This window comes from Sapajus apella, unplaced genomic scaffold (assembly GCF_009761245.1).
Source record: "Sapajus apella isolate SASKATOON/1434 unplaced genomic scaffold, GSC_monkey_1.0 scaffold25, whole genome shotgun sequence".
In the NCBI taxonomy this organism is placed as follows: domain Eukaryota; kingdom Metazoa; phylum Chordata; class Mammalia; order Primates; family Cebidae; genus Sapajus; species Sapajus apella.
The window spans coordinates 16202530-16228381 of NW_022436965.1; the positions used below are offsets into that span (position 1 = coordinate 16202530).

The 25852-nt window shown below is 39.8% G+C and overlaps 1 long non-coding RNA gene and 2 pseudogenes across 1 annotated transcript; all 3 read right to left on the reverse strand.

Moving 5' to 3' along the window:
* LOC116560115 lies at positions 1-25369 on the reverse strand. The gene is made up of 3 exons (XR_004272794.1): positions 25357-25369; positions 14159-14164; positions 1-104 (listed from the first exon to the last, which is right to left on the reverse strand). It is a non-coding gene; the product is annotated as an uncharacterized LOC116560115 (long non-coding RNA).
* LOC116560114 lies at positions 3131-4112 on the reverse strand (annotated as a pseudogene).
* LOC116560326 lies at positions 20029-20109 on the reverse strand (annotated as a pseudogene).
* Positions 25370-25852: the final 483 nt, after the last annotated feature.

A 25852-nucleotide genomic window follows, 5' to 3' on the forward strand; every position in this document is an offset into this window, starting at 1 on the left:
CCAAGTTGGAAAACAGTTCAGGATATCATTCAGGAAAATTTCCCCCACTTAGCAAGACAAGCCAACATTCAAATTTAGGAAATGCAGAGAACCCAAGTAAGATACTCCATGAGAAGACCATCCCTAAGACACATTAATTATCAGATTCTCCAAGGTTGAAATGAAAGAAAAAAACATTAAGGGTAACCAGAGAGAAAGGCCAGGTCACCCACAAAGGGAAGCCCATCAGAGTAACAGTGGACTTCTCAGGGGAAACCTTACAAGCTGTAAGAGATTGCAGACCAATATCAATATTCTTAAGGAAAGGAATTTTGAACACATAATTTTATATCTTTATATAAAAGAAATGAGATCCTTTTCAGACAAGCAAATGCTGAGGGAATTTGTTACCACCAGATGTGCCTTACAAGAGAACTCCTGAAGGAAGCACTAAATATGGAAAGGTAAAACTGTTACAGCCACTACAAAGACACATAGAAGTACATAGACCAGTGACACTATGAAGCGACCACATAAACAAGTCCGCAAAATAACCAGCTAGCATCATGACAGGATCAAATCCACACATAATACTAATCTTAAATGTAAATGTTCTAAACGTCCCAATTAAAAGACACAGAGTGGCAAGCTGGATAAAGAACCAAGACCCATTGGTATACTGTCTTCAAGACAGTCACTCACATGCAAAGATACACATAGACTCAAAATAAAGGGATTGAGGAAAATTTGCCAAGCAAAATGGAAAACAGAAAAAAGAAGGGTGCACAATTGTAGTTTCTGGCAAAATAGACTTTAAACCAACAAAGATCAAAAAAGACAAAGAAGGGCATTACATAATGGTAAGGAGTTTAATTCAACAAGAAGAGATAACTAACCTAAATATATATGCACCCAATACAAGAGCATTCAGATTCATAAAGCAAGTTCTTAGAGATCTTCAAAAAGACTTAGACTCCTACACGATAATAGTGAGAGACATTAACACCCCACTGACAATAATAGACATACCACTGGGACAGAAAATTAATGAAGACATTCAGGACCTGAACTCAGCTCTAAATCAAGAGGCCTTGTAGATATGTACAGAACTCTCCTCCCAAAAACAACAGAATAGGCCAGGTGTGGTGGCTCACGCCTATAATCCCAGCACTTTGGGAGGCCAAGTTGGGTGGATCACGAGGTCAAGAGATTGAGTCCATCCTGGTCAACATGGTGAAACCCCATCTCTACTAAAAATTCAAAAATTAGCTGGGCATGGTGGTGCACACCTGTAGTCCCCGCTACTCGGGAGGCTGAGGGGGGGAATTGCTTGAACCCAGGAGGCGGAGGTTACAGTTAGCCGAGATTATGCCATTGCACTCCAGCCTAGGTAACAAGAGTGAAACTCTATCTCAAAAAACAAAACAAACAAACAAACAAAAAACCAGAATATACATTCTTCTCATTGCCACATGGCACTTATTCTAAAATTGATCACATAATCAGAAGTAAAATACACCTCAGCAAATGCAGAAGAGCTGAAATCACAACAATCCCTCAGACCACAGCACAATCAAATTAGAACTCAAGGTTTAAAAATTCACTCAAAACCACACAACTAAATGGAAACTGAACAACGTGCTCCTGAATTACTCTTGGATAATTAATGAAATTAAGGCAGAAATCAAGAAGTTCTTTGAAACTAATCAGAACAAAGGAACAAGGTACCAGAATCTCTAGGACACAGCTAAAGCTGTGTTAAGAGGGAAATTTATAGCACTAAATGTCCACCTCAAAAAGCTAGAAAGATCTCAAGCTAACAACCTAACATCTCAACTAAAAGAACTAGAGAACCAAGAACAAACAAACCCGAAAGCTAGCAGAAGTATAATAATTAAGTATAATAATTAAGTATAATAAAGTATAATAATTAAGATATAAATAAGATCAGATAATAATTTATGATTATAATTTATAATATATAATTTATAATTATATTAAATATATTTATTTATAAATATATAATTTATAATTAAAATAATAAATAATTAAGATCAGAGCTGAACCAAAGGAGATAGAGACATAAAAAACCCTTCAAAACATCAATGAATCCAGGAGCTGGTCAGACTAATAAAGAAGAAAAGAAAGAAGATTCAAATAAACACAATCAGAAATGATAAGGGAGATATCATCACTCACACACAGAAATACAAGCAACTAGCAGATAATACTATAAACTAGTATTATGCACATAAAGAAATGGATAAATTTCTGGACACATACATTCTCCCAAAACTGAACCAGAAAGAAATTGAATCCCTGAATAGACCAATAATGAGTTCTGAAATTGAGGGAGTAATAAATAGCCTACCAACCAAAATGGCCAAGAGCAGATGGATTTACAGCTGAATTCTCCCAGAGTTACAAGAATAGCTGGTACTGTTTCTACTGAAACTATTCAAAAAATTGATAAGGAGGGACTCCTCCCTAACTCATTTTATGAGGCCAGCATCAGCCTGATACCAAAACCTGGCAGAGATACAACAAAAAAAGAAAACTTCAGGTCAATATCCTTGATGAACATCAGTGCAAAAATCCTCAACAAAGTACTGGCAAACTGAATCCAACAGCACATCAAAAAGCATAGCCACCATTATCAAGTAGGTTTCATCTCTGGGATGCAAGGTTGGTTCAACATACACAAATCAATAAATGTGATGCATCACATAAACAGAACTAAAGACCAATACCACATGGTTATCTCAGTAGATGCACAAAAGGCCTTTGATAAAATTCAACATCCCTTCATGTCAAAAACTTTAAATAAATAAGATATTGAAGGAACATACCTCAAAATAACCAGAGCCATATATGACAAACTCGCAGTCAGTATCATACTGAATGGGCAAAAACTGGAAGCATTCCCCTTGAAAACTGGCACAAGACAAAAATACCCTCTCTTACCACTCATATTCAACATAGCTGGAAGTTCTGGCCAGGGCAATCAGGCAAGAGAGAGAAATAAAGGGTATTCAAATAGGAAGAGAGGAAGTCAAACTATCTTTGTTTGCAGATGACATAATCCTGTATCTAGAAAACCCCAACATCTCAAAAGCTTTTTTTTTTAAGATCTGAAATGATTTTACCTTTATTTCCTTCACTTTAAGCCAATCATGAAATTTCATGGTGATTTCTAGGGTGGGGAGAGAAGGAAGGTGGTATTAAGAATCATCAGGGCTGTGGGCCAGTTGGCCTGCAGAGCTGAACAGAAGGCAGAGTGGGCCCTCACTGGGGCAGCTGAAGGAGCGCGGACTGCCCTATCGGCAGGTAGGTGATGTTCCAAGAGCATGAGAACTGGAATGCGATGTCCTCCGCAGCTTCCAGCTTGTGCAGCTCAATCAGGCTGTTCCCTGTGGTGGCCAGTGAGTTGGCAATTAGCTCGGCTGTCTTGGAGTCACCCTGAACAGAGATGATGGCTGCCATTTTCTGCTGCTCAGCTTTTTCACCACAGATCTGGCCCTCTCTGCTTCCTGCTGAGCCACCTGTTTGACTTCCACCTCTTCTATGAACTCCTTCCTGAAGGTCAGATATGTCAAGGATACATTGTTCAGGATGAGCCCAAAGGTGGCTTCTCACTCGGTAAAGTGATCGCTCACCTGCCTGGAGACCAGCTCTCTCTGGGTGGTTAGTTCTCCAGCATCAAAGCGAGCCACCACTGACTTGAGGATCTCAGTCGTGACAGAGGGCAGCATATGCTCATCATAGTTCTTTCCAACGCTGGTGAAGATGTCAGGAAGCTGGCTAGCAATAGGCCAGAAAAGGATCTGCAGTGTGATATTGATGTTCTGTAGATCTTTGCTACCAGTAATGACTGGCACACTATGTGGTCAAGAACGGCAGTCAAAGATAATTGGTTTCTGTACCCATGGGATGAGAAAGTGAGTCCCTTCCTCTACCACAATGTCCTGTACTCCATAAAACTCGTTAAACATGACAGCTCTGTGCCCAGCATCCACATTATATAAGGCAAAGTTCACCACGCCTTCTGCAACAGCTACGGCCATGCCAAACTTGCTGATGGACTCAAATACTTTGACAGCCATGTTTTCTTCTGCTGTCACATCCGCTTCCACTCTGACCTTCATATCTCTCAAAAGCTTCTTAAACTGATAAGCAAATTCAGCAAAGTCTCAGTATACAAAATCAATGTGCAAAAATTACTAGCATTCTTATACACCAACAACAGGCAAACTAAGAGTCAAATCATGAATGAACTCCCATTCACACTTGCCACAAAAAGAATAAAATACCTACGAATACAGCTAACAAGGGATGTGAAGGACCTCTTCAAGGAGAACTACAAACCACTGCTCAAAGAAACCAGAGATGACACAAACAAATGGAAAAACATTCTATGCTCATGGATCGTAAGAATCAATATTGTGAAAATGGCCATATCACCCAAAGCAATTTATATATTCAATGCTATTCCCAATAAATTATCATTGACATTCTCCCAGAATTTAAAAAGAACTATTTTTAAATAATATGGAACCAAAAAAGAGCTTGAATAGCTAAGACAATCCTAAGCAAAAAGAACAAAGCTGGAGGCATCATGCTACCTGACTTCAAACTATACTACAAGGCTACAGTAGCCAAAAAAGCATGGTACTGGTACAAGAACAGATCCATAGACCAATGGAACAGAATAGACAACCCAGAAATAACACCACACACCTACAACCATCTGATCCTCGACAAGCCTGACAAAAACAAATAATAGGGAAAGGATTCCCTATTTAATAAATGGGGCTGGGAGAACTGGCTAGTCATATGCAGAAAATTGAAATTGGAAATTGGACCCCATTCCTTAATACCACATAAAAAAATCAACTCAAGGTGGATTAAAGACTAACATGTAGGCTGGGCACAGCATCTTATGCCTGCAACCCAGTACTTTGGGAGGCCAAGGAGGACAGATTCCCTGAGGTTGGGAGTTCGAAACCACCTGGCCAACATGGAGAAACACCATCTCTACTAAAAATACACAATTAGCCAGGCATGGTGGTGTATACCTGTAATCCCAGCTACTCAGGAGGCTGAGGCAGGAGAATCCTTGAACCCAGGTTGCAGTGAGCTGAGATCAAGCCATTGCTCTCCAACCTGGGCAACAAGAGCAAAATTCCATCTCATCCTGAATAGCTGGGATTACGAAAAGAAAAGAAAAAGAAAAAGAAAAAGAAAGACTTAAATGTAAAACCCAAAACCACAAAAACTCTAGAATAAAATCTAGGCAATACCATTCAGGGCATAGGCACAGACAAAGATTTTATAATGAAGATGCCAAAAGCAATTGCAACAAAATAAAAAATTGACAAATAGGATCTAATTAAACTAAAGCACTTCTGCACAGCAAAAGAAAAGATCATCAGAGTAAACAGACAACCTACAGAATGGGAGAAAATTTTTATAGTCTATCCATCTGACAAAGGTGTAATATCCAGCATTTACAAGGAACTTAAACAAATTTACAAGAAGACAACCCCATTAAAAAGTGGAAAAAGGACATGCACAAACTTTTCTCAAAAGAATACATACATGTGGCCAACAAACATGAAAAAAAGATTCAACATTACTGATCATTAGAGAAATGTAAAACAAAACCACAGTGAGGTACCATCTCACACCAGTCAGAAGGGCCATTGTTAAAAGTAAAACAATAACTGATACTGGCAAGGTCATGGAGAAACAGGAACACTTTTATAGCATTGGTGGGAGTGTAAATTAGTTCAACCATTGTGGCAGACAGTGTGGCGATTCCTCAAAGACTTAGAGGAAGAAATACCATTTGACCCAGCAATCCCATTACTGGGTATATACCCAAAGGAATATAAATCATTCTTTATTTTGTTTTGTTTTTTCGTGAGATGCAGTCTCACTCTGTCACCCAGGCTGGAGTGTAGTGGTGTGATCTTGGCTCACCGCAACCTCCAGCTCCCCAGTTCAAACAATTCTTGTACCTCAGCCTCCTGAGTAGCTGGGACTACAGGTGCATGCCACCATGCCTGGCTAATTTTTGTATTTTTAGTAGAGACAGAGTTTCACCATGTTGGCCAGGCTGGTATCGAACTCCTGACCTCAGGTGATCCACCTGCCTGAGCCTCCCAACATACCGGGATTACAGGCATGACCACTGTGCCCAGCCCTCATTCTATTATAGATACATGCATGGGTATGTTCATTGCAGCACTATTTACAATAGCAAAGATATGGAATCAACCTAAATGCCCAGCAATGATGGACTGGATTAAAAAAATGTGGTACATATACACCATGGAATACTATGCAGCCATTAAAAGAAATGAGATCATGTTCTTTGCAGGGACATGAATGGAGCCGGAGGTCATTATCTTTAGCAAACTAACACAGGAACAGAAAACCAAATACTGTATTTCTCACTTATAAGAGGGAGATGGATGATGAGAACACATGGACACATGGCAGGGAACAAACACACAGTGAGATCTGTTGAGGGTGGGGGGAAAAGGGAAGAAGGAGAGCATCAAGAAGAATAGCTAATGGGTGCTGGGCTTAATACCTGGCTGATGGGATGATCTGTGCAGCAAATCACCATGGCACACTTTTACCTATGTAACAAACCTATACATCTTGCACATGTACCCCTGAACTTAAAAATACACACACACACAGATACACACACACACACACACACACACACAGAGAGAGAGAGAGAGAGAGAGAGAGAGAGAGAGAAACAGAGAAATGCAAAATGTAAAAAAAAAAAAATTACATTAAATGTAGGCCAGGCATGGTGGCTCACCCCAGTAATCCCAATACTGTGGGAGGCCAAGGTAGGAGGACTGCTTGAGTCCAAGAGTTTAAGACTGCAATGAGCACTGCAGCACTGTTTACAATAGCAAAGACCTGGAACCAACCCAAATGCCCATCAATGACAGACTGGACAGGGAAAATGTGGCACATATACACCATGGAATATTATGCAGCCATCAAAAATGATGAGTTTGTATCCTTTGTAGGGACATGGATGAACCTGGAAACCATCATTCTCAGCAAACTGACACAAGAACAGAAAATCAAACACCACATGTTCTCACTTATAGGTGGGTATTGAACAATGAGAACACGTGGACACAGGGAGGGAAACATCACACACTGGGGTCTGTTGTGGGGAAATAGGGGAGGGACAGTGGGGTGTGGGAAGTTGGGGAGAGACAGCATGGGAGAAATGCCAGATATACGTGAAGGGGAGGAAGGCAGCAAATCACACTGCCATGTGTGTACCTATGCAACAATCTTGCATGTTCTTCACATGTACCCCAAAACCTAAAATGCAATTAAAAAAAAGACTGCAATGAGCAATGATAGCACCACTACACTGTAGTCTGTGTTAAAGTGACAGACTCTATCTCTAATAATAATAATAATAATAATAATAATTACATTAAATATAAATGGTCTAAACATCCCCCATTAAAAGGCAAAGAGTAAGATTTCAATTACCTCCTACCTGCAAGAAACCTACTTTAAATATAAAAATACAAATAGATGGCCGGGCGCAGTGGCTCAAGCCTGTAATCCCAGCACTGTGGGAGGCCGAGGTGGGTGGATCACGAGGTCAAGAGATCGAGACCATCCTGGTCAACATGGTGAAACCCCATCTCTACTAAAAATACAAAAAATTAGCTGGGCATGGTGGTGCGTGCCTATAATCCCAGCGACTCAGGAGGCTGGGGCAGGAGAATTGCCTGAACCCGGGAGGCGGAGGTTGCGGTGAGCCAAGATCACGCCATTGCACTCCAGCCTGGGTAATGAGCGAAACTCCGTCTCAAAAAAAAAAAAAAAAATAGATTAAAAGTAAAATACAAATAGATTAAAATAAAAGAATAGAATAATATATACTATGCTTACACTAATCAGAAGAAAACTGGAGTAGTTATAAACAAATATTTCAGTACTTAAAAAGTACTACCAGAGATAAAGAAGATGATTTATAATGACACAGTAGTCAATTCATGAAGAGGAAATAATTATCCTAAATTATAGACCTAATAAATTCCATTCCATTTTCAAAATACAGGGTGCAAAATTGATAGAACAGTGAGAATCAATAGATGCAATCCTCAATTATAGTAAGAGATTTTGATATATGTGATATCAAAATATCCATCTCGCAATATGTGACAGAACAAGTGAGCAGAAAATTAGCAAAGATACAGAGTTGAACAACACTATCAAATAACTTGACAAAATTCTCCACTCAATGACAACAGAATATACATTTTTTAAGTGCATGCATTTACTAAGATAGCTGATAAAATTGTGAGCCCCGCAAAAATCTCAATAAATGTAAAGAATTCAAATCATATAAAGTATGTTTTCTGACCAAAGTGGAATCAAATTAAAAATCAAAAATAGATCTGAAAAAAATGCTCAAAATAGCTGTAAATGAAATAACACACTTCTACACAACCCATAGGGTCAAAGAAGAAATCAGAAAGGGAAATCAGAAAACAGTTTGAGTTGAGTTAAAACAAAATTACAACATATTGAAATTTGTGAAATGTAGCTAAAGCAGTGCTTAGAGGGAAATTTATTACACTAAATGCCTATGTTCGAAAAAAAAAAAATCACTGACATCAACTTTCTCCTTAATAAACTAGAAAAGAGTAAATAAAACCCAAACTAAGCAAAAAAAGTAAAATAAAATAAGAAGAATAAAGAGCATAATTAAACAGAAAGTGGAAAAGTAATAGAGGAAATCAATGAGACCAAAAACTGTAACTTTGTGATCAGTTAAATTGATAATCTTTTAGCCAGGCTGATCAGTAAAAGGAAGAAAGGAACTGCAGTGTGTATTCTGGATGTAAGAGGAGGAAGAGAAGGAAAAGAAAAGGAGAAAAAGAAGGAAGGAATTAAAAGAAAAATAGAGAGCATACAAATTGCCTGTGTCAGGAATAAGATGTGATCAAAATACAGATTCCACAGGCATTAAAAGCAAAACAAAGGAAATTAGGAACAACGCCATGATAATAAATTTAATAATTTAGATGAAATGGAAAAATTCATTGAGAGATACAAGCTACCTAGGCACACACAAAGAAATGGAATCCCAAATAGCACCATTTCTATGAAAGAACTTGCACCTGTAGCTAAAATCTTCCTATTAAAATAAAACTATTCCAGTCTCATGTAAATTCTTTAGTGAGACCTAAAAACAGAAATACCATTTGATTTAGCAATTCCATTACTGGATATATGCCCAGAAGAATATAAATTGTTCTATTATAAAGACACATGCATGCATATATTCATTGCAGCACTATTTACAACAGCAAAGATATGGAATCAACCTAAATGCCCAGCAATGATAGACTGGATAAAGAAAATGTGGTACATACGCACCATGGAATACCATGCAGCCATAAGAAAGAATGAGATCCTGTCCTATGGAGGAACACAGATGGAGCTGGAGGCCATCACCCTTAGCAAACTAACACAGGAACAGAAAACACAAATACTGCATGTTCTCACTTATATGTGGAAGCTAAATGATAATACGTGGACACATACAGGAGAACAACACACACTGAGGCCTATTAGAGGGTGGAGGTTAGGAGGAGGGGGAGGATCAGGAAAAACAAGTAATGGGTACTAGGCTTAATACTGGATAACGAAATAATCTGTACAACGAACCCCCATGACGTAAGTTTACCTATATAACAAACCTGCACATGTAACCCTGAACTTAAAAGCTAAAAACTAAAAAACACATTTTAACAATTAAATTCTTTGGTGAATTCTACCAAACATTTAGGAAATAAATAATACCAAAGCTATGCAAATTCTTCCAAAAATTTGAGAAGAATAAAATACTAACTCATCCTATGAGACTAGAGGTTAGCATTACTCAGACACCAAAATACAACAAATACAAGACTCAAACATACAAACAAACAGAAACTAAGGACAAATATATTTAATGAACATAAATGCAAAAACAGTCTTAGCAAAATTTTACTGAGATGAATCAAACAATGTCCAAAAATGGTAATGCATTATGTCCAACTGGAATTTCCCCTCAGAAATGCAAGTTTGGTTTAACATTTGAAAATCAATAGAATTTACCACATAAAAAATCAAAACCAAACCAAACAAAAAACAAACCTACTATGTGTTCATCTCAGTAGATGCAGAAAAAAGATTTGACAGAAATTCAGCATCTGTTCCTGAATTTTTATTTTTTTTCCACAAACAGTTTATTGATTCCAAGTTTCCCCAAGGACATTCAGCAGTCACCACTCCTGCAATCGGTAACATTTTAATGTTAGGCAATTACCGCTATAGACATCTTGCTTCATCTTAAAAAAATAAAAATTGTCAAAGCATCTCACAGGCCAAAGGGCTAAGCAGGACCCTCATTCAGACATTCAAGAGTTTTTCCAGCGAAAACTCAGGAGGAGAAGGCAGCCTGGAACATCTTCCCATCTCCACACCCATGGCCACAGAGGCCTAGAGCTCAGAGGCCTGTGGGAAGCAGCCCCTCTGCCTGCAGAAGGGAAGCCGATGCCTGTTGGAGCCTCACAGAAGCATCCAGAACTCTGAGGCCTGGGCGCCGGCTGTGGTCAGCACAGGCCTGCTAACACAGTGTGACCTCATGCTAAACTGAAAACGGGGTGGGGGCAGAACATGGGGTGAAAAGGGTGTTCCTGATTTTTTAAAAAAATCTTCCACGGCTGGGCGGGGTGGCTCATGCCTGTAATCTCAGCACTTTGGGAGGCATAGGTGGGTGGATAACCTAAGGTCAGGAGTTTGAAACCAGCCTGGCCAACATGGTGAAGCCCTGTCTCTACTAAAAATACAAAATTAACCACGAGTGGTGGTGCATGCCCATAATCCCAGCTACTTGAGAAGCTGAGACAGGAAATTCGCTTGAACCTGGGAGGGAGAGGTTGCAGGGAGCCAAGATAGTGCCATTGCACTCCAGCCTGGGCAACAAGAGCAAAACTCTGTCTTAAATAAATAGATAAATATAAATTAAAAACCAGCCAGGTGTGGTGGCTCATACTTATAATCTCAGCACTTGGGAGGTTAAGGCGGGAAGATCACTTGAGCCCAGGAGTTCGAGACTATCTTAGGCAATATGGCGAAACTCCACCTCTACAAAAAATTCAAAAATTAGCAGGGCATAGTGACATGCATCTGTAGTCCCAGCTACTCAGAAGGCTGAGGTGAGAGGATTGTTTGAGCCCAGGAAGTTGAGGCTGAAGTGAGCCATAATTGTAGCACTGTACTCTAGCCTGGGTGACAGAGCAAGACTGCCTCAAATAAGTAAATAAACAAACAAATAAATAAAATCTTATCTAAGAGTAGAAGGAATAAAACTTTCTCAACTTTGTAAAATTACCCCCCAAAATCTAAAGCTAATATGATACTGAATGGTGAAAGACTAAATGTTTTTCCTTAAGATTAGGAGAAAGGCAAGCATGTACATTCTCACTACTTCTATTCAACATTGTACTAAAGATTCAAGCCAGTATGTTAAGGCAAGAAAAACACATAAAATATATCTAGAATTGAAAGGGGAAGTTAAACTGTTTTTACTTGCAGATGACATAATTTTAAGTAGAAAATTCTACAGAATGTACAAAAAAGTTGCTGGAACTAAATTGAAAACTTTAAGACCAAACATTCACAATAGCGTTAAAAAACCTAAAAGACTGGCTGGGCAAGGTGGCTCACACCTGTAATCCCAGCACTTTGGGAGGCCGATGCGGGTGGATCACCTGAGGTCAAGAGTTTGAGACCAGTCTGAGCAACATGGTAAAGTCCCATCTCTACTAAAAATACAAAAAAAAAAAAAAAAAAATTAGCTGGGTGTGGTGGTGGGCACCTGTAATCCAAGCTACTCAGGAGGCTGAGGCAGGAGAATTGCTTGAACCCAGGAGGTGGAGGTTGCAGTGAGCCAAGATTGTGCCATTGCACTCCAGTCTGGGTGCCAGAGCGAGACTGCCTCAAAAAACAAACAAAAGATAGGAAAGTCTTAGAAATTAATTTGACAAAAGATCTGTAAGACCTCTACATTGAAAAGTATGACATATTGCTAAGAAAAAATTTAAAAGACCAAAATAAATGGAGAGATATATAATGTTTGTTGGAAGGAAATCTCAATATTGTTAAAATACGGCAATTCTCCACAAATTAACATAGAATTAATGCAAAACCGAAACAGGCAGAGAATGAAGGGGTCAAAATAATTGTGACTTTTTTTCAGATCATGGAATCAATTAATAGCATGTAAAGTGAAACCTTTAGTTTAAAAGAATGACTAAAATGTCTTCATTTATTTCATAATGTCTTTTTTCTTTGTTCAATTTTTTTAAAATTTCAGTAGGTTTTGGGGGGGAACATGTGGTGTTACATGGATAGGTTCTTTACTGGTGATTTCTGAGATTTTGGTGCATTCATCACCCGAGCAGTGTACACTGTACAATGTGTAGTCTTTTATCCCTCACCCCCTCCCACCCTTCAACCTGAGTCCCCAAAGCCCACTGTATCATTCTTATGCATTTGCATCCTCATAGCTTAGCTCCCACTTATAAGTGAGAACATATGATGTTTGGTTTTCTATTCCTGAGTTACTCCATTTAGAATAATGGTCTCCAACTCCATCCAGGTTGCTGTGAATGTCATTATTTCATTCCTTTTTAAGGCTGAGTAGTATTCCATAGTATATAAATGCCACATCTTTATCTCCTCAGTGATTGATAAGCATTTGGGCTGGTTCCGTATTTTTGCAATTACAAATTGGGCTGCTATAAACATGTGTGTGCAAGTATTTTTTTAAATTTAATTTAAAATTCCAGGATATACGTGCAGGATGTGCAGGTCCAAGTATCTTTTCTGCATAAAGGCTTCTTTTCCACTGGGTAGATACCCTGGAGTGGGATTGCTGGATCGAATAGTAGATCTGCTTTTAGTTCTTTAAGGAATCTCCATACTGTTTTCTACAGTGGTTGTACTGTTTTACATTCCTAGCAACGGTGAAAAAGTTTTCCTTTTTCACCACATCCACATCAACATCTTTCTTTTTTTTTTTTTTAACTTTTTTTTAAACTTTTTTTTTATAGCCATACTTGCAAGAGGAAGGTGGTATCACACTGCGGTTTGTTTTTTTTTTTTCTTGGGTGTCTTGCATTGGAACACACTGTGGTTTTGACTTGCATTTCCCCAGTAATTAGCAATGTTGAGGATTTTTTCATGTTTCTTGGCCATTTGTATACCTTCTTTTGAGAACTGTCTATTCATGTCCTTCGTCTATTTTTTGATGTTGTTTTTTTTTTTTTCTTGCTGATTTGTTTGAATTCCTTGTAGATTCTATGTATTAGCCCTTTGTTGGAAGAATAGATAGGAAAGATTTTCTCCCACTCTACTGGTTGTTCATTTACTCTGCTGATTATTTCTTTTGCTGTACAGAAGCTTTTTGGTTTAATTAACTTCCATTTATTTATCTTTGTTTTTGTTGCATTTGCTTTTGGGTTCTTGGCCATGAAGTCCTTGCCTAAGCCAATGTGTAGAAGGGTTTTCCCAATGTTATCTTCTGGAATTTTTATGATTTCAGGTCTTAGATTTAAGTCTTTGGTCCATCTTGAGTTGATTATTGTATAAGGTGAAAGATGAGGATCCAGTTTCATTGTTCTGTATGTGGCTTGCCAATTACCCCAGCATCATTTGTTGAATAGGATGTCCTTTCCCCACTTTGTTTTTGTTTGCTTTGTTGAAGATCAGCTGGCTGTAAATATTTGGCTTATTTCTCAGTTCCCTATTTCGTTCCATTCATCTATGTGCCTATTTCTATGCCAGTACCATGATGTTTTGGTGACTACGGCCTTTTAGTATAGTTTGAAGTTGCGTAATGTTAATACCTCCAGATTTGTTCTTTTTTTTTTTGAGATTGCCCAGGCTGGAGGTGCAGTAGTACAATCATTGCAACCTCCACCTCCTGGGTTCAAGCAATTCTCCTGCCTTAGCCTCCAAAGTAGCTGGGATTACAGAAGCGTACCACCACACCTGGCTAATTTTTTGTATTTTTGTAGAGATGGAGATGGAGTTTCACCAGTTGGCCAGAATGGTCTTGAACTCCTGCCTTCAAGTGACCCACCCACCTTGGCCTCCCAAAGTGCTGGGATTACAGGTATAAGCCACTATGCCCAGCCAGATTTGTCCTTTTTGCTTAGTCTTGTTTTGGCTATGTGGGCTCTTTTTTTTGTTCCATGTGAATTTTAGGATTGTTTTTTCTAGTTCTGTGAAGAATGACAGTGGTATTTTGATGGGAATTGCATTGAATTTATAGATAAATAGAATGTATATTCTGCAGTTGTTGGGTAGAATGTTCTGTAAATATCTGTTAAGTCCATTTGTTCTTTTTTGACTTTCTGTCTTGATGACCTGTCCAGTGCTGTCAGTGGAGTATTGAAGTTCCCCACTGTGACTGTGTTGGCATCTATCTCATTTCTTAGGTCTAGTAGTAATTGTTTTGTAAATTTGGGAGCTCTAGAATTGGGTGCATATATGTTTAGGATTGTAATATTATCCTGTTGGACTACTCCTTTTACCATTACATAATGTCTCTCTTTGTCTTTTTTACCTGTTGTTACTTTAAGGTCTCTTTTTTGTCTGATATAAAAATAGATACTCCTGCATCCTTTTGATGTTTATTTGCATGGAATATCTTTTTCTAATCCTTTATCTTAAGTTTATGTGAGTCCTTATGTGTTAGCTGAGTTTCTTTAAGATAGCAGATACTTGATTGGTGAATTCTTATCCATTCTGTCCTTCTACATCTTTTAAGCGGATCATTTAGGCCATTTACATTCAACATTAATATTGAGATGTGAGGTACTGCTCTGTTCATCCTGCTAGTTGTTGTCTGAATACCTTTTTCTTTTTAAATTTTATTATTGTTTTATAGGCCCTGTGAGATTATCCTTTAAAGAGGTTATTTTGGTGTATTTTGAGGTTTTGTTTCAAAATTTAGAATTCCTTTTAGCATTTCTTGTAGGTCTGGCTTGGTAGTGCCAAATTCTCTCAGCATTTGTTTGTTTGAAAAAGACTATCTTTCCTTCATTTATGAAGTTTAGGTTTGCTGGATACAAGAATCTTGGTTGATAATTGTTTTGTTTAAAGAGGCTAAAGATAGGACCCCAATGCCTTCTAACCTGTAGGGTTTCTGCTGAGAAATCTGCTGTTATTCTGATAGGTTTTCCTTTATAGGTTACTAGATGCTTTTGCTTCACCACCCTTAAGATTCTTTCCTTTGCCTTGACTTTAGATAACCTGATGACTGTGTGTCTAGGTGATTATTTTATTAATTTATTTATTTATTTATGTATTGGAGATGGAGTTTTGCTCTTGTTGCCAAGGCTGGAGTGCAGTGGCGTGAACTCGGCTTACTGCAACCTCTGCTTCCTGGGTTTTAAGGGATTCTCCTGCTTCAGCCTCCCAAGTAGCTGGAATTACAGGCATGCACCACCACGCTCAGCTAATTTTTGTATTTTTAGTAGAGAGGCGGTTTCTCCATGTTGGTCGAGCTGATCTTGAACTCCTGACTTCAGGTGATCCGCCTGTCTCAGTCTCCCAAAGTGCCGGGATTACAGGCATGAGCTACTGTGCCCGGCCTAGGTGATGATCTTTTTGAGATGAATTTCCTGGGTGTTCTTTGAGTTTCTTGTATTTGAATGTTTAGATCTCTAGCAAGGCCAGGAAAGTTTTTCTCAATTATTCCCTCAAATAAGTTTTCCAGACTTTTAGATTTCTCTTCTTCCCCAGGAATACCAATTATTCTTAGGTTTGGTCATTTAACAGAATCTCAAACTTCTTGGAGCCTTTGTTCGTTTTTTTAAATTCTTTTTTTGTCTTTGCCACATGTCTTGTCTCTGAGCTCTGAAGTTCTTTCTTCTACTTGTTCGATTTTATTTTTGAAATTTTCTGTATATTTTGCATTTCTCTAAGCGTGTCTCATTTACGGAAGTTATTATTATTTATTTTTTTAAATGGAGTTCACTCTTGTTGCCCAGGCTGGAGTGCAATGGCGTGATTTCAGCTCACTGCAACTTCCACCTCCCTGGGTCAAGTAATTCTCCTGCCTCAGCCTCCTGAGTAGCTGGAATTACAGGCACATACTATCACACCTGGCTAACTGTGTATTTTTAGTAGAGATAGGGTTTCACCATGTTGGTCAGGCTGGTCTGGAACTCCTGACCTCAAGTGATCCACCCGCTTCAGCCTCCCAAACTGCTAGGATTACAGTCGTGAGCCACAGCACCCAGCCAGTTGTTTTTTTTATTTATCCTATTTCTCTGGAGATTTTTTTTTTTTTCTTTTTTTTTTTTTTTTTTTGAGACGGAGCCTCGTACTGTTGCCTGGTCTGGAGTGAAATGGCACAATCTTGGCTCACTGCAACCTCCACCTTCCGGGTTCAAGCGATTCTCCTGCCTCAGCCCCCCCAAATAGCTGGGATTACAGGCACCTGCCACCATGCCTGGCTAATTTTTTGTATTTTTAGTAGAGATAGGGTTTCACTATGTTGGCCAGGCTGGTCTCGAACTCTTGACCTTGTGATCCACCCGCCTTGGCCTCCGAAATGCTGGGATTACAGACCTGAGCCACTACATCTGGCCTGATTTTCTTCATTTATACACAGTACTATTTTTTAAAATTTTTAAAAAAAGTTAGGTGTGTTGCTCATGTAAAGAGACCACCAGGCAGGCTTTTTGTGAGCAACACGGCTGTTTATTCACCCAGGTGCAGGAGGGCTGAGTCCGAAAAGAGAGTCAGTGGAGGGCAGTGGGTAGGAGTTCGTTTTATAGGTTGGGGCAAGTGGTCAGTTAAAGGTAGTAATCTATTTCAGAGAGCAGAAGGGCGTCATAGGATGCATGGTCACAAGGGCAGGGGTTGGTAATCTATCTTGGGGAAAGGAAGGCTGTCATGGGAATGCATGATCAAAAGGGTAGGGGTCATCTGTTACAAACAGGCATGATCAAAAGGGTGGGGATTATCGGTTGCAAGCAGAGGGGAGGGTGTGGTAAATTACATAGTTATAGGGGTGGGGGTCCTGAGAAACCCAATGTCCAGGAGGAAAATTCCACAAGACTGAGCAGGAACAATGGTTGCAGGTTGCAGGTTGCAGGGGGAGAACGATTAGTTGAGGCAGAAACCAGTTGTTTCACTTCTCTCTGTGGCCACCTGGTTACTTGTGGTGACTTCAGACTTTCTGGCTCCTGGGGACCATCCAGAGGTGTACATGTGGGTCACCAAGGCTATAATGGCCAGGCTTGGACTTGGTGGCCTGACAGGGTGATTCCTTGTTCTGGTGCTCTTCCCCGTGCCCTAGGGATGGAGCTTCCTGAGAGCTGGACTGCAGTGATTGTTATTGCTTTTCTGGGTCCAGCCACCCAGTGGAGCTACTGGGCTCTGGGCTGGTACTGGTGAGTTTCTGCAACGTCCTGTGAGATGATCCATTTTCAGGTTTCTCAGCAGCAGATACCAGCACCTGCTCCAGTGCAGGTGGCAAGGAAGTGAACTCTGTGAGAGTCCTTGGTTGTAGTTTTGTTTAGTACACTTTCTCAAATGCTGTTGTGTTAGCAGTGAAGTTGTCGCGTGGACAGACTCAGGACCTCTGGTAACCAGGATGTCACATATGGTGGAATTAACTGTTGTTTTCCCCTTCCTTGGAGCAAGATGGAGTTTTGGTCTTGTTGCCCAGGCTGGAGTGCAATGGCACGACCTCAGCTCACTGCAACCTCCACCTCCCCATTTCAAGCAATTTTATGAATTGTTATAATGACTTGGGTTGGTTGGCCTCCAGCCAGTAAGTAGTGCTTTCAAAAGTGCATCAGCTGCGGTAGTGTGGGGGGACGCTAGCTTGCCATAAGGTCACCTGGATAAATATTGAGGATTCTCAAGCACTGGGTGGGGTGGGGGGCGGGAGGCGGAGTCATAGAGCTCCCAAGAGATTATTTCTCTTGTCTTCAGATACCAGGGTGGGTAGAGAAAGACCATCAGGTGGCGGCAGGGTTATACATGTCTGAGCTCAGACACTCTTTGGATGAGGCTTGCGGCAGCCACTATGGGGGATGGGTGTGTGGCTCTCAGGCCAATGGAGGTATGTCCCCAAGGGGATTATGGCTGCCTCTGCAGCGTCATACGGGTCACAAGGGAAGTGAGGGAAAGCTGGCAGTGACAGGTCTCATCTGGCTCCCATGCAGCCAGCAAAGCCAATATCACTCCCACCATGCCCCATCAACTGTAGGAGTTTATATCCAGGCAGCTAGATCTTGCCCCAGGCTACAAGCTTCCCTGCTGAGAAAGCAAGCAGGGCTTTCAGGCCCCACCTCTCCCTGCCTGTTGTGGCTTCCATGCTCTTATCTGCACTTCGTGTTCACCCTCCTCTCCATTTTGCCCAGGAAAATTGACACTCCATCAAAATTATTACAAAGTTCAGCTTGAAGTTTCTTTCCCCCTGCGGTCTTTCCCAATCCCACTGGCAGCCCCCTGCCACAAAGACTCCTGTGAGAAAAAGTCAAATGGCTTTCCTGGCCTTCTCTGGGGACTGGGAGTGCCTATATGGCTTTTCCCATGGCTTCTTCTACCTTCATATTTCACTCAGCTCTCTAAATTTGTTTCAGCTCTAGGTTAAATCCTTCTCCTGTGATCTGGACTTTCAGGTTCCTCAGTGAGAATGTGTGTTCCGAGGCAGAATTTCCCTTCTCACATGTTGGGCACTCAAAGTTTTTTGACTTTTTGATAATAACTATTTTAACTGTGAGTGAGATGATATCTCATTGTGGTTTTGATTTGCATTTCTCAGACGACTAGTGATGATGAATATTTTTCCATATACCTGTTGACCATTTGTATGTCTTCTTCTGTGAAATGTCTATTCAGCGTATTTGCCCATTTTTAAATCAGATGTTTGTTTTTGTTGTTGTCATTTTTGCTATCAAGTTGTTTGAGTTCCTTATATATTCTGGTTGTTAATCCTTCATCAGATGGATAGCTGGCAAATTTTCTCCCATTCTGTAGGTTGTCTCTTTACAATGTTATTCCCTTTGCTGTTTAGAAGGGGTTTTGTTTTATTATTTAGCTTGATGTAATCCCTTTGTGTATTTTTGCTTTTGTTGCCTGTGTTTTTGAAATCTTACTCAAAAAATCTTTGCCCAGATCAATGACCTGGAACATTTCCCCAGTGTTTTCTTCTACTAGTTGCACAGTTTCAGGTCTTACATTGAAATCTCTGACTCACTTTGATTAGATTTTTGTGTGTGTTCAAAAGAGACAGAGGTCTAGTTTCACTATTCTGCATATGGTTATCTAGTTTTCCCAGTACTATTTATTGAAGAGACTGTCTTTTCCCCAGTGTATGTTTTGATGCCTGTGTTGAAAATGAATTGGCTGTAAATGTATGGATTTATTTCTGAGTTCTCTATTCTGTTCCATTGGTCTACGTGTCTGTTTTTATGCTGCTACCATGCTGTTTTGCTTACAATAGCTTTGTAGTAGCTTTTGAAGTCAGATAATGTCATGCCTTCAGTGAAGACTAATATCACTTTGGAGGAAAAATATTTGTTTGTAATTCAGTAATACTTTCAGTTTTAAAAGTTTTCCTTTTAAGTTAAATTTCAATTTAACTTAAGTGATCAAGTGATCAATTTAACTTAAGAGCTCAAGTGATCCACCTGCCTCAGCCTCCTAAAGTGTTGGGATTACAGGCATGAGCCACCATGCCCGGCCAATAAAACTATTTTGTTTTTAAATTATACTTTAAGTTCTGGGGTGCATGTGCAGAACGTGCAGGTTTGTTACACAGGTATACATGTGCCATGGTGGTTTGCTGCACCCATCAACCTGTCATCTGCCTTAGGTATTTCTCCTAATGCTATCCCTCCCTCTGCCCCCGACTCCCGCAGCAGGCCCTGGTGTATAATGTTCCCCTCCCTGTGTCCATGTGCTCCATTGTTCAACGGTGCTCACACGTTCAGAGAAACTTCTCTAGTAACAAACTATAGAAATGATCCCTGAAAGCATAGTCTTTTAAAAAGAACATTATGGCTGGGTGGGGTGGCTCACACCTGTAATCCCAGCACTTTGGGATGCTGAGGCAGGCAAATTGCTTGAGTCCAGGAGTTTGAGGGCAGCCTGGGCATCATAGTGAAACACTGTCTCTACAAATAATACAAAAAATTAGCTGGGTGGGGTGGCACTCTCCTGATGTCCCAGCTACTCAGGAGGCTGAGGTGGGAGGATCACCTGAACCCAGGAGGTTGAGGCTGCAGTGAGCTATGATCATTCCACTGCATTCCAGCCTGGGTGACAAAGTGAGACCCTGTCTCAAAAAAAGATACATAAAATATATTTTTATAAAATATATACATATATATGATATGACATATATATATTATCTATCATATATATGATATATATCACATATATTTAATAATTTTATAACATGACATATCACATATTATATCATATATAAATATATCTATGATAGATAATATATGCACATCACATCTTATGTATATTATATATAAATATATTCTATTTCTCAGGAGAACCCTAATACACCAGATTAAAGGCTTGAAACAGTGATTGCTGGGGAATGGAGGGAGGGGGCCATTTGTGGGGAGGGATGGGACCAGGAACTGCATTTTTCATTCCAAGTTTTATCATCCTTTTTGGCTTTTAAAACTATGTACATGCATTAATGTGATAAAAATTTAAAGTAAATTTAGAAAACACAACAAACCCAAGATATTTTCTTTGTTAAAATTAAAGTATATTAAAATGTGACCAACTCCTTTAAGCTAGTATAGTGAAATAAAAAATAAAAACTTGTTTGTTCCTGTCTTGTTGCATTTCAATGATTCCCAAGGCTCTTCTCTGTGCTCCAGGTTCCTCATGTTGTATTAAATGAAGACCATTTTACCATCTTCACAAGGAAGGAGGAACAACCAATAAAAAATGGTTGATAGGTGTAAAGAGGCCTGAAAGGATAAGGAATCCAGGGCAAGTCTTTTTGGCTGAAAATTGTTAGAAAGTGAGATACGACAAAGAATTATAGATTAAAGCTGGCAATAACTGAGCAGCAAGTGTTGTGCTGGGCCCTTTCTTTGCATTACATCGTTTAAATCCTCACAATGATCCTATGAGTTAGGCTAGACTATTTCCCCCATTCTACAGATAGAAACCCTTTCAAAGGATGAGTAATGTGTCAAAGGAAGTGGCAAAGCCTGGATTTAAACTCAGATCTGTCTTGCTTGAAAGTCTAAGCTCTTGGAAACTTCCAGTGTATTTGAGCAAAACCAAAATAACAATCTGGGGGGTGGGGATAGGGAGGTAGGAGGAATCACTGTGGCTGCCAGGTCTCATGACAGGAGTACAAGAGAAAACTACCCAGTACTAACTGAAGCTCTAAAAGAATGATCCTGCTTCACTAAGGAATGCCACAGTAGATTGTCACATGAGCACCACTAGAATAAACTGAAGTATATGTACATTAATTCACCAAACGTTTATTAAATGTCCCTGAGTTGGTGACGGAGTTAGGGAATAGTAATATAAATTCTTCACTTATATAATCTAATTCACTTAGATATGAGGAGTTTCTTTTTTATTACATTTAACATTATTATTATACTTTAAGTTCTGGGATACATGTACAGAACACACAGGTTTGTTACGTAGGTATACAGGTGCCATGGTGGATTGCTGCACCCATCAACCCGTCATCTACATTACGTATTTCTCCTATTGCTATCCCTCTCCTACCCCCCGACCTCGATATCCCTCCTCTAGTCTCCCCACCCCCCAACAGGCCCCAGTGTGTGTCATTCCCCTCCCTGTGTCCATGTGTTCTCATTGTTCAACTCCTGCTTATGAGTGAGAACATTCGGGGTTTAGTTTTCTGTTCTTGTGTTAGTTTGCAGAGAACGATGGTTTCCAGCTTCATCCATATCCCTACAAAGGACATGAACTTATCCTTTTTTATGGCTGCATAGTATTCCATGGTGTATATGTACCACATTTTCTTTATCTGGTCTATCATTGATGGGCATTTGGGTTGGTTCTAAGTCTTTGCTATTGTGAACAGTGTGCAATAAACATACGTGTGCATGTGTCTTTACAGTAGAATGATTTATAATCCTTTGGGTATATACCCAGCAATGGGGTTGGTTCTAGACCCTTGAGGAATCACCACACTGTCTTCCAAAATGGTTGAACCAATTTACATTCCCACCAACAATGTAAAAGTGTTCCTATTTCTCCATATCCAGATATGAGGAGTTTCTTGAAGAATTACTATAAAATTAGGGGCTTTTTACTATCCTGAGACATATTATCAATATTCAGTTTCTTAAAAGAAATTTGTTCTTCTAGTATTAATGTTATACTCTGACTCTTTCAGCAGAGGGCACTAGGTAACCAAGACAGTTTTGAACGTCACGTGGCAAAATAGTTAATAAAAGTATCTTTTTGAGCTTTATCTAAAAACAGAGTCATGATTTTTAAAAGCATATGAAATGTTCAAAACCAGAATAAGCCATAAACCAAAGAAAGGAGGTTTGAAATACGAATATTAGCAAGATCACTCAGGTCAATATCCTAGATGCATACACAATTATAGATTTTTTTTAGTGTTCTGTTTATAAAATGATTTCCATTACTTATCTGCAAGCCTGTATTAGTGCCACCAGGAAATGTCAGTTTATCACCTAGCACTGAGAGAGATGGCTTAGGGTAGGGGAATAAATCCTGGGCCAGAAGCAAAAAATCTAGCGTTTGATAGGACCTCCCTCCACTCACATTACCTTTTACCAATTCTGTGACCTGGAGCAAAATACTTAATCCTTTAGAGGTGTTGTTTCCACACCTCTAAAACAGTGATAATGTCTCTCTTGCTTATGAATGTGAAAATGTGTTGCAAATGTTGTAAATGCATAAGGTATTATTAACATATAAAAAGTCAAGCTGTTAGAAAAGAAATTCTAGAAACAAAATGCAATCCTACATAATTTCCTTTTGATTCCAGGCCTGTAACAATTGGCTTTGGAATCTTCTGATAGTAGTATAAATCCTATTAGTTCAAACAGATGAAAAGCAGCAATCTATAGTCACGATTTTAAGATTATTGTTTTCCAGACTCTTAAGATTTTGCAAGTCTGTTTTTTTCTTTTTTTCCTTGAGACAGTGTCTCACCATCACCCAGGCTGTAGTGCAGTGGCACAATCTCACCTCACTACAGTCTTGACCCACCAGGTTCAAGCAATCCTCCTCCTGCCTCAGCCCCCCAAGTAGCTGGAACTACAGCCTATGCCACCACTCCGGGCTAATTTTTGTCTTTTTAATAGAGATGGGGTTTCACCACGTTGGCCAGGCTGGTCTCGAACTCCTAAGCTCAAGTGATCCGCCTGCCTAGGCCTTCCAAAGTGCTGGGATTACAGACATCAGCCACCACGCCCAGACTACAAGTCCCTTTTCCACATCAAAGAAAAAATACAAATTAATTCATAAAGATTTGCTAAAAGATCTTTTCATCATGTGATCATCAATCGTCCTCAAACTGCCACTCATTTGCGTAGAGAGATTTCTCAGTTTTCAGGGAGAAGGCACATCTGGCTATATGCTTTTCATTTTCTTTTTTTTTTTTTTTTTTTTTGGGACGGAGTTTCGCTCTTGTTACCCAGGCTGGAGTGCAATGGCGCGATCTCGGCTCACCGCAACCTCCGCCTCCTGGGTTCAGGCAATTCTCCTGCCCCAGCCTCCTGAGTAGCTGGGATTACAGGCACGCGCCACCATGCCCAGCTAATTTTTTGCATTTTTAGTAGAGACGGGGTTTCACCGTGCTGACCAGGATGGTCTCGATCTCTTGACCTCGTGATCCACCCGCCTCGGCCTCCCAAAGTGCTGGGATTACAGGCTTGAGCCACCGCGCCCGGCCGCTTTTCATTTTCTTATGCATACTCAGATACATACTGTTTGCATGCCTGACTAGAAGTATGGCCACCCATCATCACTTCCGAATTGCCTTTATGAGTAATGTTTCCATAAACCAATTAATAGGATATGATTATATGTTATGTGTGGGAAACTAAATAACAAAAAGATCAAATGTATAAGTGGGAGCTAAACATTTAGTACATACGGGCACAAGGGGAAAAAAAAAACACTGGGACCCACTGGAGGGTGAAGGGAGGGAGGAGGGAGAGTATGCTTTCTGATAATCATAGAACCAGCAAAAACCACTGGAACCACTTGGAGCTACTAGAAAATTAGCATTCTGCCGGTGAGGTGGCTCACACCTGTAATCTCAGCACTTTGGGAGGCCTGGATGGGCGAATCACTTGAGCTCAGGAGTTCGAGACCAGCCTGGCCAACATAGTGAAACCCTAACTCCACTAAAAATACAAAAATTTGTTGGGCACAGTGGCACGTGCCTGTAGTCCCAGCTGCTAGGGAGGCTGAGCCAGGAGGATTGCTTGAACTTGGGAGGTGGAGGTTACAGTGAGCAGAGATCATGCCACCGCACTCCAGCCTAGGTGACAGAGCAAGGCTCTGTCTCAGAAAAAGGATGAAAAAAGAAAAGGAAATAAAATTAGCATTCTCTCTTATTACTCTTTTGTTTACACAATCAAATATATTTTAACAGTTACTACATGTGAGACCCTGTGGGAGATGCTAAAGATACATTAGGGAAAAAGAACAAAGATACAAAACCAGCCACGTCCCTACATATTCCTGGAGATTCATGTGAAGGGCCAGGGGCACACAAAAAATGTGAGGAGTGAAGGAAAATAGTTGAGTTGTGAATATTTTGTAAAGAAAGTAAACATGAGGCTGAAATACTAAAGAACAGAGGAAAACGATCGTAGACAGGCTGCTCAGGAAGTCAGGTCAAGAAAAGATGCTGACATTTCAGCTGAAACCTGAGGAGAGGCAGCGTTTCAGGGGTTGCAGCTCTCCCAACAGAGGCAATAAATAGCATGCGCAAAGGCCCTGAGAAGAGAAAGATCCTGATGTGCCTGAGGAACTGAAAACAAAACAAAACAAAACGGAACAAAAGCCAGATGCTCAGAGCACAGCAAGCAAGGGGAAGAATGCCTTTAAAAAACAAGATTAAGTTGAGGTCGGATACCAGGTTTTGTGGGCTATGGCAGGCTTTGGATTTCATTCTAAGGAAAATATAAAGTCACTGAAGAATTTTAAACGAGAAATAACATCATTGGATTTGTATTTTAAGAAGATTCTTGCTACTTGGAGAAGAATGGGTTGGAAAGGGACAAGAATAGCAACAGGAAGATAAAAGTCTAATGCAATTGTCCCTGAGATAGATGACAATGAACTCAATAAATGTGCTGATGGAGATGAAAAGTGGTTCATAAATTTCACATGTATTTTAAGAGATACTGATAGTTTTACTGGTTATTAGTAAAGTGTTTCAATGCAAAATATACCTTGGAAAATAACTCAAAATATGATAATTTCATTTGACAGAACGAGTTCTGTTAACTTTTAATGATCTCAAAGCTGTTATCAAGCACTTTAATCAATTCATTATATATTAATTAAATATCTTTGGAGTGTATAGAAATGAAATTTGAGGCTAGGCATGGTAGCTCATGCCTGTAATCTCAGTACTTTGGGAGGTCGAGGCAGGCAGATCAGCTGAGATCAAGAGTTCAAGACCACCTTGGTCAACATGCCAAAAGCCTGTCTTCACAAAAAATACAAAAATTGGCCGGGCACGGTGGCTCATGCCTGTAATTCCAGCACTTCG